Raw genomic sequence first — 14,445 nt, forward strand, 5'->3', positions numbered from 1 at the left:
GGCATTCCTCATTATCATCACTTCTATTTGTGATAGAGCAGAATGAGGCTCCAAAGATGTTATATAGGTCAAAACAGAGCAAAGTTAGAATAGAGATCAATCCCATCTACAAAATAAGAGTGAATTAGAGCATCAGGAAATGCAGAGTGTTTTAACATTCAACTCTTCACCCATTTCACTGAAGGCAGGCCCTGATGATAAATCACAGACTAAAATGTTGAATATATGCCTTGAAGTTTCCACAATTCCCTGGTTTTCACAATTTCAGAATTAAGGCCATGCTGCACGGGATGATTTCATGGTTATGTTAGATATAACCATATTTTTAGATATGTCATCCTATTGCTAGCAAGTCTTTAACATTGTTTCTTGGATCTATGTGACTTGAAGATGTGTTGAGAGCACACCGCTCCTACACGTTTTTTGTCATTATTCTTTGTAGCTTTGCTTTGCTTGCTCTTTTATCTTTGCCATCACTTAGGGCGAAGTCCAATAAAGGTTTAGAGCTGGCAGTCAAATAATAAAGGATAATGCCTGAATTTGCTATTGTACTAATATGAAATAAGAAGAAACAGTCCATTCTTTCACCTCATTCCCTCAGGCAATCACTTCTCACATACTCTAGAGCTGATGACAGACTTCTGCTGTGCTTGTTTAGGCACAAACTGCCCAGCAGTCTATTAACTCTTTTTTTACTCTGAGAACCAAAATGTTCTTTCAGCAAAGACTTTGCTAGGATACAACCCATTGTCACCACTGAAAAGAAGAACCAGTCAGGTGTTTCCTCAAAATATTGCAAATAGAAGGGCCTCATCTTCTGGTACTTAAAAGCAAACTTCAAATATTTGCCTTAGTTAGCATTACATTTTTGTTGAGACAAGCTGTGTCAGAAGGAGTTCCTTGTAATCTGTTTTAAAAAAATGGGGTCTTGAGTTTTAAATGAAGAGCTTGTTATTACAGCCCTATTGTTGCCACGTGTGGTAGCTTTAGCTAGGTGCTGTTGTGTATTTTGGCTTTGTTAACAAGTCTAACCCCTGACTTTGATTCTATTTAAAAATCAAAAAAGTCAAACCAGAGCTTGGATGGCAAGACATACTGATGTGTAAATTGCTCAATGAACCAGTACCTCCTTCTGTAATCATTTGTTTCTTAGACTTTCCTACTGTGATCCACTTAACTTCATTATGAATAGGATGTCATAGCATTACACAGTTTTTCATTAAGTTTAAAACTCGTCCCATTTCTACCACGGTGTTAGAGCTTTAAATTTCAAATGTAATGGGTTTGTTCCAGTGAAGATCAATATTTCCATCAAAGTATTTTAAGACATTTATATTTTGATAAAAAACCCCAACAATTCAGAAAAAACACCAAAAAAAGAAAAATAAGGAAATCCACTAAAAACAATATTTTGGGATGGGGAAATGATTTGGAATGAAGTTACAAACATACAGTGGTCAGGTTGTGGCCTTAATTGTTTTCCTATTTTATAAAATATGTATAATACACTGTTTGAGATGTAATACTATACAGGCATGATTTACACTTAGTTTTAGGAATGTGTTCACATGCTACTGTTCTTCTTTTTGTCCAGCTTACAGACTTGGCAAAAGTGTCTGCTTCACATGGGAAGAAAATTGGAATTAAATTGACTTGTTTTAAATTAGTTCATTATGTGCTAAGTAGTGGTTTGGAGCTGCGGGTGTCATTATTTTGCAATGGTTTTTTCTACAGAAAACTAGGAAATTACCTAAAGTGAAGGTGGAAAATATTAACTAATGCCAACAACACTTGAAAAGAATGGCTTGAGGTGTTGGATCCTCACTACATGAATCATGTTGGATTATTAGTTCTCCTTCCTGAGGTGCACCTGTAAGTGCAAGGTTTTGATGAGAAATTGATTTAAAAAATATGTGAATGGCAAATTAGAATATGAGCTGAACCTCATCTAACCACAACATTTAACACACACTGTTAGTTCCACTACAAATTACAAATGAAACCTGCTGATTCTTGAGACTCAAAATCAAGAAAAATAGACATTCCTAAAGGAAATATTTTCCACACACTCAAATCTGTTATCAACTTACCTTTCTACATGATACATAGTTTTATTCTAACAATAGATTGTCATAGAAAACTAGAGCATCTGAGGTTAAAGCAGCAATAGAGAATTCTTTGACTTTGTTGGCTTTCATATAAGCCTGGCTGGAGCGTAGTACAGACATGGTATTTGTGGCTCCTCATGAAAAGGCTGAGACCTTCTGGTTGTAAGTGATCCCATAGTATGAATCTCAAGTCTCTGATCTGTGACCACTAATAGATCGTCTATCAGGAAATTGCCAAACAATAACAGCTCACAATGAGCAAAGAAGCCAGCTGGCTAGGTATCTGAGAAGCAAGCTGCAAAACATTTGTTGTCCCATGGATAAGAAGAAAAGGCAGCAGATAAGAGGCACCAAGGGATTTGTTTTGCTTTCTTAATTTCACCTTAAAACATTTCCTTTGGAGCCAGTAAAGGCTATCCACAAGAAGCCCAATTCATCCGAACTAATGATCCTTTGTCTGGGCTTCTACCACAGTTCAGGAAAGAGGGATGAAACACTGTCATTCATTCACTTTTGAATTGGTACCACAGCTTCCCAAACAGAACCTAGACACTGGATTATTTACAGTTTACCCAGTATCTCCAGATACACATTTCTGTCTAGATTAACTCACCCTATAAAAATGCAAAATATTTGTTTTATTACCCTGGACACTATCAACAATATCATAAAAACTCTGCACTTTTCTCCAGCTAAAAAACTCACTAGTGCTGATGCATCTCCATGTCTGCTACTGCTTCAGATAAATAATCATTCTCCCAGTCAATCTCCTGTCCTCAAAGCAGTCAGATTTTTTTAGGGCACTGTCATTTTTATCACTGGATCGTTGTCTTTATAAAAGAATGGAGAGTGCAGTTGGTGTGGCTCACTTTTCTGTTATTTACTGTTGACTTGGTAGCCATGTAAGGTTCCCCTGTCATGATGCTATACTAAACCTATAGCTGCTTATATGCATGGCCTGCTAGGAATTATTTTAAGTAGGCCCTCTTCTAGGAAGAAGCATATTATACTCAGTTATAAGACACTACAAAGCCCATTCTGGTTAGGCAGCCAGGACTCCAGTTGAGTCCTCCAGGGCTGAAGGAGGACTGCAGATCTTTAATACCATGCTTGAAATGTTTTATCTGTAACGTAAGATGCAGCAAGGAAAAAGATCAGAGGGCATTATCAAAGCCAAAGGGCGAGCAACGTTTTTGGCAGGCATGCCACAATCTACACTAAGCCCTGCACCCTCCCTGAGTGCTGCTCCAATCTCCTTCCCCTGCCCAATCTGCTGCTCTGCTTTCTGTCCCTGCCTAATCTGCTGCTTTGGTTTCTGCTCCCTGCATTATCTGCCATTGTGCTGCCTGCCCCTCCATAATCTGCTGTGCACCACACACAGGCTATGCATGCCACTGACAACAATCATGCCATATGCTGGCCACTGGTGGTATAGGGCATATGCCAGGTTGGTTCACTCTGCTGAGGATGCTATGAGGGGAATTTTTGTTAAGTTGTGTGTCCAGAAAAGGATATTTGCAGTGCTCTTTGGTGTCTTTGCTTTGGTCTAGTTGTACAGCAGACATACAAAACTAACACAACCTCATCATTCTCATTGCAGCTTTACCACTCCTTTCTTGCGTCTACACAAGACGCTAACTGTGCAGTCCTTACTACACTGTCATTTAGTACTTGTATAAATAAATACTAAATGACTGTGCAGTAACCAGAGGTTACTGCACAGTAGCATCACAGAATGGCTTTTTTGTGACACTGTGCAGTAGCCTGAGACTACTGCGCAGTAGCTTCACGTCATGCTTTCTGCCACACAAAGGTACTGTGCAGTAGTCACGGGCTACTGTGTAGTCAGTGCCTCATGTAGATGGGGTCCTTGGGTAGTGAAGCATCTGGATTTCAGCACTTTTTAAACTCTGTTATTAAAGACAGGGTTTTCCCCTTTTGAAAACACTTTGCTGGAAGCTCACAGCAAACACTGCTTAGCTGATGGTCCTCTGTGTTCAGTTAGTATTGTATTCTTCAACTTTTTACTAATTACCTAACTTGATGGGGCAGGTCTCCATCACCAAGACTCATAGATTTATGATTATGGTATTTTAACATTTGCTCCCATGCCATAAGGTTCCACTTGGAGTATCATATACAAATTATTGCTCTATTCATTTATTTCTCACTCTTATTCATGGCTTTGTTTCTCCTATCACACTTAGGGTGATTATACATCCCAGTTTAGCCAAGACAGTCCTGAATTTCAGAGGCTGGCCTCAGACGGCTGGTGAGACTTAAAAAGGAGTATCCCAGAAACACAGGGGCATGGGGCACAGTCCGGCAGTGAGGCAAAGCAGCACAGCATGCCAGCAGGCTGGCACCACTGCCAGTCAGTGGCAAGGGAAGGAACCTACCTTCCTTCCCTTGCCACTGACTTGGGAGAGCAGGGAGGGGGGCAGTGTCTCGGATGTGCCAGATGTCCTTATGGTCAGCCTACTCATACTGCACCCTAGACTTGAGCCAGTCACTTATTCCCAGCCCACTAGCCATTCTCTCACAAGCTACATGCAGATTCTGGGGTTGAGCACAGAGGCTCATGCATGCATGCTAGTCAATGAGATTACAAGCCTGGGGCTAGGTTTGTGAAGCACTGGCAAATACGTACACTATGTTATATTTTAGCTGATAGTAAAATTACTGCTTGCAATATAAATACTTAACCAGGAAAACTTTGTTAAGCTTTTCTGTGTTCTTAATTATGTTTTATGCAAGTGTTGTACAGTTCGCATTACAGATGAGCATAGTGAGTTAAGTGATCCTACACAACACATTCTTCTGTATAGCACTGGTGAAAAAGACCCATGGATTCATAAACCAGCCATGGGAATCCATGAGGTCATCTATGCTCCTTCACAGCTCTGACTTCCCTGGCCCCAGACCACCCACACAGCTTGGCTGTTCTCTCTATGGCAGTCAGTCAGGGTTGCACAATTATTTCAGGGAAGAACAGAGTATGTTGAATTGTTATGCTAGAGTCACTCGCACACAGGGTTAAGCATTTGTAGATGAAGTTTTTGAGAGTTTTTTTTGGGGGGCCCATAGAAATTATATTTGTTGTAGAGCTCAAGATTTGGAGGGGGGGAAAAGCAAAAGAAAAGAAAAAGAAAAAACCCAGAGGGTGAAAGCATTGGTGCTACATTGATTGTTATGAAAAGAATCCTAGTTGCTGAAATCATTAACAAAGTTTTTTGCAGGGAAAAGTCAGGTGTCTGAGTATCTGAGAGATGAGCAGATCTTCAACGAACTTGGGAAGCAGCTGAAGAAAAGATGTCCACTTATAGTTAGGTAGTAACTTTGTAGTTACCCAATCTCTTCAGAGGCAAATAAAGTGCAGTACTTAACAAAAGCACACCAAAAATTCTATTCTACGCTTCCAACTGTTTTGGATTGGTGCACTTCTAGTGGCTTCCCTAGAATGATTTCTCACTTTCATTTCTCTTTGACACTAGCATATCAAACCCCAACTGTTTTAATTAGTAAAACATTATTCCTTTAAGAAGAAATTATTGTAGATCCCAATTCCGTCGTCACTCAAGTTCCTGGAAAGTTTGTTATTATATTAACTGAGGTCAGAATTAGACTGACAAACTATCTTTTGTACTGGGTAAGCCTTGATTTCTCCATGCCAAGTGGCTGTAAGAAATCTAGATGAAAGTAGAGCTAAAGTGCACACATTTTAAAGTTGACAATAAAAGTTCTAGGCATATTAGAACACTGTTTTGGGAAGAAATATTCTATTGATCAGGTTGCACTGAAAATGTAGTTTGTAATCTGAGAAACTTTTCCTTTCACTTCCAGTAGTGAAAATCATGAGGAACTTTCTTGAAAGCAATGCATTCATGCTGGTGCAGTGTCAGGATGAGGGAAGAATCAGATCCTTACTGACTCATCCACTAAATATATATGCCTTCTCTCACTTCAGCAACTGCCCCAGTTATGGATGCAGAGTTAGTTGCTCAAGATGCATATTCCCTGCAGGAAGAGAAGGAAGGACTTGTGATTTAAGCAGGGAGCAGGAAGACAAGAGGTCTGCACATGGTTTTTACACCCAAGACAAACTTAGGACAGTGACTTCATTTATGTGTGCTTTCAGTTGAAGTATAAAAGGGACAGAAATACCTCCTGATCATATTGTAAAAACTAAGTTTATCCATGGGCCAGCTGTTTTGGAGACCAGTGTCATAGATGTGCTTATAAATATATCAAAACTAGCAAGAATCATTGTATATCTAGTTGTTAATGTTCTATCAGTTACTACTTTACCCTGCTATAGATGTACACTGTGGGGCTCAACAAACAACACTAACTTCATAGTTTCAAGATTTTATCTACAACCATGAAAACTAGAAAAATACAATATTTTAATGGAAGCACAGATTCTGGAGTTAATTCCACCTGATAAAATATTTATTAATCAACACTGTGACAGAACCAAAACTGTTTTGATAATTTATGAGTTTCCAACTATTTAAGACATTAAACTTCAATAGTAGTTTCTCCCTGGTACAAAATCCCCCAGTACGGCATTTTTCTATTCTCAAAAAACTTTTGAATTATTCGGGAGAGAAAGTAAAGTAATAATCAGATCCCAAAAGTAAATGCTCTAAAACAGACCCTCTTTAATTAAATTTAACTCAGTCTAATGGAGATGACTGGGAGGGAGGGAAGAGAGGGTAAGAATTTGCAAAAAGTTCTCTATTCCCAATGTTCCTGTCTATTCTTTAAAGTAGTAAAGAATGGCTAGTTTGATAGACATGTCAAAAACAAAAGTAAAATTCCAAAGCTATTCCATTTTCCATGATTCCTGAAATGTTTTCATTCGGGTGACATTTAAAAATTAAAACATTTTGATCAGCTCTACAGACTACCTAGTTTACTTGCAAATCCTCAGAAAATTCAGTTTCATTCATTGACGGCATGGTGCAAATTAAGAGAAAATGAAAATTATATAAAATTAAGAGGATGAATTCTGGCATTGGCTGAAAGGTGAACTATGGGATTGTGACCCAGCCTCCATAACTTATATTAAAGAACTAAAAACAAATTGTTTTAAACTTTATTTCTTAATAAACATAATTTCATGTGAGCATATTAATATGCTCACAATATGGCATGTTTCATAAAGTGATTATCATGAAGTTGTGTCTAAAACATTCCAAATAAAAGCATGCAGATGAAAGTAAGAGTGAATTAAATGGAAGGAGAGAAGATTTTCAGGGACTCACAACAGTCCACCTGGTGACTATGTTTCCATTTTCTTTTGATGTTATACTCTGCAGTGGATGTGAAGATAACTTCATTTCCTGCCCAGTAAGCAAAGAAAGAAAGAAAAAGTCTACTCTCTGTGGGCTGAATTTTGTTGTTCTGTATATTAACATCTGTCAGATGACTGCTGGAATAAGAACACTTCAGCTTCATGGCTTTTTTCCACACTAACAGCTGGTGAGTCACAGGTGCTGGCAAAGGAAACCACCAGCCCTACTGAAATGTACTGGGGAGCTCTTTGTTATTTTAACACCACAGTTGGAAAGTACTTAATTTGCTCTGATTTGAAATGTTCCTTATGGACAAGGTGCTATGTAAACAGCGCTCCCGAAGAGACTCAATTCAATGGGATTTTATTTGCAAATAGAGCAGTTAAAGAAGAAACAACCATACAGTGTCTCTACACTAGCCAGGCTGTTCTGGGTACAGGAGGGTTGCAGTTTTGCCTCATGCTCACATTAGCATTCCACTACTTCTGTTTCAAGAGCATCTGATATCTATCCTAAAGTACATATACTACTCTGTGAAGCAGTGGCTTCTCAGACCATAAAGAGACTTGCTAGGAGAAAAAAAAGGCAAGTTTCAGTATTCTCTTGGAGAAATCCCACAATGCCTCGGCCATTATCTAGACTTTTTCTCAGAATGGAAACCACAATGAATGCTCTGCTGTCACTCCAGCAGGGAAGATCTCTAGACAATGTAGGTAAACAACCCTGGGCATATTAAATGGTTGTCAGGAGGCGATTCTAGCAAAACGTATAAAAAACTAGACCCAGAGGTCATGTTGCCAGAGTTATGGCCTTAATAGGCAGCATCATGCTGTATTTAAGGACAATTTTCAATGGATAGAATGGTATTGTTGATTGAATCCAAACCACAGACGGATTAGATGTTTGACACTGGCTGCATAAGTTCAGAAGGCAGAAGAATTTTTCTGGGTTTTTTTGGTAAGCCAGGCTTAGAACCATAGTGTTACATTAATGTGCGGGCCGGGAGCAATCCGGGCCCTTTTTGTGCTCCGCACGGGCTGTGGCCAGCAGCCCGGGCACGCTGGGTCGGAGAAAACAGGCGGCACGCTAGAATTAGGCACGGACGCTTAATGGTTGATTTAAAGATTGTTTACTTACACCGAAGATGGTCGCAGTGTAGGCTGGAAAACTTGCTTGAGTTGCGGTTACAGATAGAAAAGATGAGAGGTGGACTAGAGTTCCTTCCCGTGAACACTCTTCTAGCCCGTCTGGTTGGAGGCTCTAAACCATGAGCCCGTCGCACCAACCGAAGAAAGTACTTGAGATAGACTCACACGAAGTTTGCTAGGCTCCGTGGATCTTTTTGCGCGCAGGGAGAGGGATACGTCGAGGATTGCGCTCTGCAACGGGGAGAGGCTAGAGGTTGATCAGACCTCTGTTGCCTTCTTGAAATGCGCTGGGTCCGATAGGCTCCGCACCGCTTAGAGATCTTCACAAGAAGGGAAGTCTCCTCCTCCTGGTGTTCGTGGAGTCCTCCAACTTGGGCGGAAACCACTCAAGCTTTTTATACGGCTAGCAAGTCAATCACTAGCCGCCACGTGTGAATAATTTAGAACTAGCCAATGGTGGGGCACAAATTATAATACAAATGGCGGGAACTCTTTGCACCGAGCATTTCTTAGATGCAAAAAGAAATGCACCATGCAAAGAAAGCTACAAATTGGCAGGAAATTCTCCCTTGCACCGGGGTTCTCCTTTACAGCAGAAAACTCCACCGTGCAAAGAAGCTGAAATTTAGCGGGAAAAATAATTTAGCAGTGCCAAAGCACACACAAAACAAAAATCACAACTTTGGGTTGTGACAATTAAAAGAGTGGAAAGTGTGGGGAAAGAGGTTCAGTTGTCCAAAGGAACTACTCTGAAAGTGGGAAGCTGCAGTTGTGATGTAAATTTTCAGAGAAAAAAACTAAACAAAACAAAAAATGCATAGCATGTTGTACTACCCAGGACCAAAAGGTTTCCTGACGACACCAACAAATACCATTGTAAGAGGAGCCATTTTAATTTGGTGGCTGTTCAGTCAGCAATATTTTCCCTTTCAAAAGATAGTCAATGTTAGAGATAGAGCCTTCAAAAAGGCAAAAAAAAAAAAGTAAGTCCCAGATGTCCAGGTTTTAATATATTAACATTTTTGTGACAACATGTAATATGTGCATGGCCCCCTTCCTAGGTTCCTCAAAGCATACATTAAGTCATTTCATCTGCAATAGCAGGGCATTGGCAGTGCCTTCATACCCCCTGTTTTTTCCCATGGCAAATTGTAGAGCTTTCTTGGTGTTTCTGATTTTCTGGTGCATTGTTGTGCCAGCATTTGAACTGGTCATTTGGGGGAAACATTGGGTGCATCTACACACTACTACACTTTAGTTAATGTGCATTAAATCTAGTACTTGTGGGCGCCTGTACATGAGAACAGAGGCTGCTGCAACATGCTGGAATTCCAGTGCGTTGGCGCAAACTCAATTATTGAGTCTGCTCCAGCAGTGTCCTGCCTCTCATGTATCAATGTGAGATGGCAGTGGGGGTGCTTGAAATAAAGTTCATTGAATGAACTTTATTTCAAGTGCCCCCGCTGCCATTTTTAAGCATGGGGGCGCTGATACGCAAGATGCAGTGGTGCTTTTATTAGTGGCTCTTGGAGCCACTCAAATTAAAGCACCACCCTTCCCACCCTCGGAACATATGTTAAAGTGCCCTGTATTGTGAGGTACTAGGAAAATGTGCATTAGCTTGGCTTAATGCACATTTACTAAAGTGCACACTTTAAAAATAATGCTTAATGCACATTAACCTATTTTAATGTGAATTAAGGAAAAGCACATTTTTGGTGATGCTTGTATGCTTATTAAAATAGGCTAATGCACATTAAAGTGCTCATGTAGATGCGCATTGAGTAAACGAATGCCTGCAAATGCAGGGAACAGAAATCAGTGGCCCTGAGGCCCCTTTCCAGTCCAGCATTCATATTTATTGGTGTGCCACATTTTAATTTCTTAGTAGCCTCATTCACCTCAGTTCCTCAAACACTTGGCAATTCTATTTTCTTGGATAAGTTTTTAACCTACGTATAGGACCTATAGGATTAGAACCTATAGATGCTGTAGACTAGGGTCAGTGCATTTTGCCCTGGTATTTCTCAGTGTAAAGATTTCTTGTGTTACATGCATCTATCCAAATGTATTTTTGACCCTATCCTGCTTTTCCTATCTTACTATGTTTGAAAAAGGCCTGGCAGACTCTTGAGAGCACACGGCAGAGGGAAGAGAACTGTGCTACCTTAGAGAACCTGAGGTTTTGTTCCACGTTTGTAAAGAAAAAAAAATTAACATACTGCAAAGTAAAGGAGGAAAATCCATCTGGAGGGTTGGGTGAGAAACCACTTGAACTTAACTCTCAAGGTACTTAATGTCATCAAAACCTTTTGGTCAGATTATTACCTTATATTACTTGGCTGCTTACCTGTTATTCTTTAGGTGGCTGGGGTTAAGATGCGGTAGAGATTTGCAAGAATGGCTCGGGTCTACTCTGACCTAGAGGCAGAAAATCATTATGAAGATATAGATTATTTGGTCCTTAAAAAAACTTGGTGGCCTCTTAACTAATTCAGCTTGTGGGCTGTTACCTATGTTATAAAAACCACCAGCTATTTGGTTGACATTGCAGTGTGGGTTTTCCCTCTCCTTTAAGCTTAATGCAAGATTTAGATTGAATGTGAATAGCGCCACATCCATTTTAACTTTTTGCTAGAAAATTTCTTCTTCAGGTCATGGTGTTCTACTGAGAGAGCCCTGGGAAAGGTTATGTTCATTATAGGCCTGATTTTCAAAATGTGCTAAGCTTTCACAGTTCCCACTGAATTCAGCCAAGGTTGTGGGTGCTCAGCACTTCTGAAAGCACTTATGTGGCCTGTGGGGAATTTAGCATGCCCAGGGTCTCATTATTCAGGAGCTTAAAAACTGAAAGAACAGGGGGAAAAAAAAACAAACCCAAACTTCATAAACATTCATTAAAGTCCATCACCAGTGTCTAAGCAGCACGATAGCATAACAATATGTCAATTGTCACTTTGTAGCATGCAAGTTCTATTCCCAAATTACCCCAGTAACCTACATAACGAAGGAGAAAATGTACAAAGAATTAATATGGCCATCTGGAATGCATAATGTGGAAAGATCTGCAATGAATTACATGGTCTGGAAAGTGGCTGGTCAAATTCCAGAGAGCTAAGATAGACTTCAAAGTCTGGCTGCACATCAGTGAGACTGCTGATCAGCTCAGATATTTCAAGTGGGTGTAGATGAATGAATTTATTACATTTTTTATCTGTTGTGTTCATATGGGAAAACATGACCATAGACAGGTTCTCCATTAATTTCATGCTGGAGTCTATGTTTTTTTAACTACAAATGATACTTATAACAAATTATGTAGTCTCATAACTTTAAAAAAGGTATTTTCCCATCCTTTATTATGTTGCTACATTACAAGGGCAATAGAAATCTGCAGAAAAATATGCCATGACTAAAGTATGCTTTTTGGAACAGGACTTGAGTAATGCAAATAATCTTTTTAAAGGCAGAGCAAGTCATTGTTTTTCATTTCATTAACTGCTCCCCCACCCCCTTAAACTAAACTTAAACACATCTACCATTTGGGCTTGTTCCGTATTTTTAAACCAATCTCCTCCAAATTAATTGCTGGATCTGCTTCTGGTCCAGGTCCAAACATTTCTACTTTGTACTGATTCGATCAAAACAAATGGACCCTAAAAATTATTATCATTATTAGTAGTAGTAGCAGCAATATCGATACTAACGGATGATGATAACAACAACAACAACAACATCATCACAGTCCTCAGAATTTGAGTGTTATACGTTCAAGGAACTGGACATGTTATATGATCATTTTCACCACCAGTGCAATGAGGCAGCCATTCTGTAGGCTGTAATTTTCTGCACTGGGATAAATTACTTTCTTCACCTGCCCAGCTCTCCTATCTTTTTGACAGTTGTAGATATCATAACATGCGCTATAAAGAATGCTTCACTCTGATCCCCGGGGGAATGACTGGATCCGAGCAGGCTATTAAAAACTGTACTACACAGAGCAATTATTCAGACATCCCCATCATTTTTGAGCAGCAAAATAAGTCTATTCATCTCATGTGATACAAAAGTGCTACTCAAAACAAACTCTTACTAAAGTAGTTACCAGGTGGGTTTTTGTACTGGCTTTTTGTCATTCCCCTTTTAACTCCCCAGTGTAGTAGATTTAGATGCTGACTATCAGGTAAACTGTTGAGAGAGTCATTTAATTTATTCATATTTACGTATTTATTTATTTATTTATTTATTTATTTATTAATAAATGTTAGTATAATGCATCCTGCCATATTGTGTACTGAGCAGCAGCAGCAATAGGATAACTTACTAGAGATGTTCCCTGGGCGACTGTTTGTTTATATTTCTCAAATGTTATCTTTTAAAGGACAACACCATAACCCTAACTCTTGAGCAATGCAATGAGCCATCCTCCAGCAATACAGGCATACATGCTGAAGCAGGTAACAAGCCTTTCCCCTCACCACCAGAACTGCCAATCTATAAATATGCCCATATAGCATTATAGAAGCCATACAGCCTTCAGCATTATAGAAGTATTTGGTAACCATGCACCTGTATTTGCATTTGGTAACCAAGCACTACTGCACACAGAGGCATGCAAGAAACCATCTACCCCACCAAGTGCCCAGCTCCCTCCAAGATCCTTCTTCCCACTTCCCCTTCTGGGCAGAAGAATGAGGAGCTTAGAAATATGATTGTGGGAAACAATAATACAGCTTTGATCATTTCTCCCCCTTCCTTCAGTATTAAAGTTCCCTGGATGGCATAAATTAATGTTCTGGTTGGGTTTACTAGTGGACCTAGGCAATCAGGACTCATAGTACAGATGATATCTTTTATTAGACCAACAAGATTTTTGCAAAAAAACCCCAAAAACTTTAATGGCAAGCTTTCGGGCACAAACACCCTTCATCAGGCATCGGAGAAAAGATTGTAAAAGTTCTCCTGGGTAGAAATGAAAGTTCATATTTTATAGGATTTCACAGAGTCATCACATGGAAAACTCCTCCAGGCAGTCAGTTCACAGCTAGTGATGGACCTGGTCCTTTTCCCTTTAGAGTCAATGGGCATTTTGGCTTATAACATGATTTGATGACTGAAGCAGCATCTGGAGGAGCAACAGCCACTTCTGAACACAGGCAGGCTTTTGCCCTGACAAGTGAAGAGCTAGTTAAAGGCAGATGGCATGCAGGACATGTAGGTGAATTTAACACAGATGCATCTGCCCCGTCATCATCCTTCTTGAAAATTTTCATAGATTTCATAGACATTAGGGCTGGAAGGGACCTCGGAAGATCATCGAGTCCAGCCCCCTGCCCAAGGGCAGGAAGTCAGCTGGGGTCATAGGATCCCAGCAAGATAAGCATCCAGTTTCACCTTGAAGGTGTTCAATGAAGACGCTTAAACGACCTCCGGTGGCAGGCTGTTCCAGACCTTGGGGGCTCGGACTGTAAAGAAATTCTTCCTTATGTCCAGCCTGAAACGATCTTGAAGTAGTTTGTGACCATTCGACCTCGTCATCCCTTGGGGCGCTCTGGTGAACAAACGTTCCCCCAGATGCTGGTGGTCACCCCTGATAAACTTGTAGGTGGCCACCAGATTGCCCCTGAGCCTGCGCTTTTTCAGGCTAAAGAGCCCCAGGGCTCTCAGCCTGTCATCGTAGGGTCTGCTTCCCTGACCTCTGATCATGCGCGTGGCTCTTCTCTGGACTCTCTCAAGCTTCTCCACATCCTTTTTGAATTGTGGAGCCCAAAACTGGACACCGTACTCCAGCTGCGGCCTCACTAAGGCCAAGTACAGGGGGAGAATGACGTCCCGGGATTTGCTTGAGAAGCATCTATGGATGCAAGCCAGCGTTTTGGTCGCTTTACT

The 14,445-nt window shown here is 40.2% G+C and overlaps 1 long non-coding RNA gene across 1 annotated transcript in view; it reads right to left on the minus strand.

Annotated features, from left to right (window-relative positions):
* LOC106721886 overlaps positions 1–14,445 on the minus strand; it is a 55,513-nt gene that overhangs the window by 10,590 nt on the left and 30,478 nt on the right. The window contains exon 4 of the long non-coding RNA XR_001357606.1: positions 10,907–10,977. This is a non-coding gene — a long non-coding RNA (uncharacterized LOC106721886). The remainder of the gene's footprint in view (positions 1–10,906; positions 10,978–14,445) is intronic.

This window comes from Alligator sinensis, unplaced genomic scaffold, assembly GCF_000455745.1.
Source record: "Alligator sinensis unplaced genomic scaffold, ASM45574v1 scaffold240_1, whole genome shotgun sequence".
NCBI lineage: Eukaryota > Metazoa > Chordata > Crocodylia > Alligatoridae > Alligator > Alligator sinensis.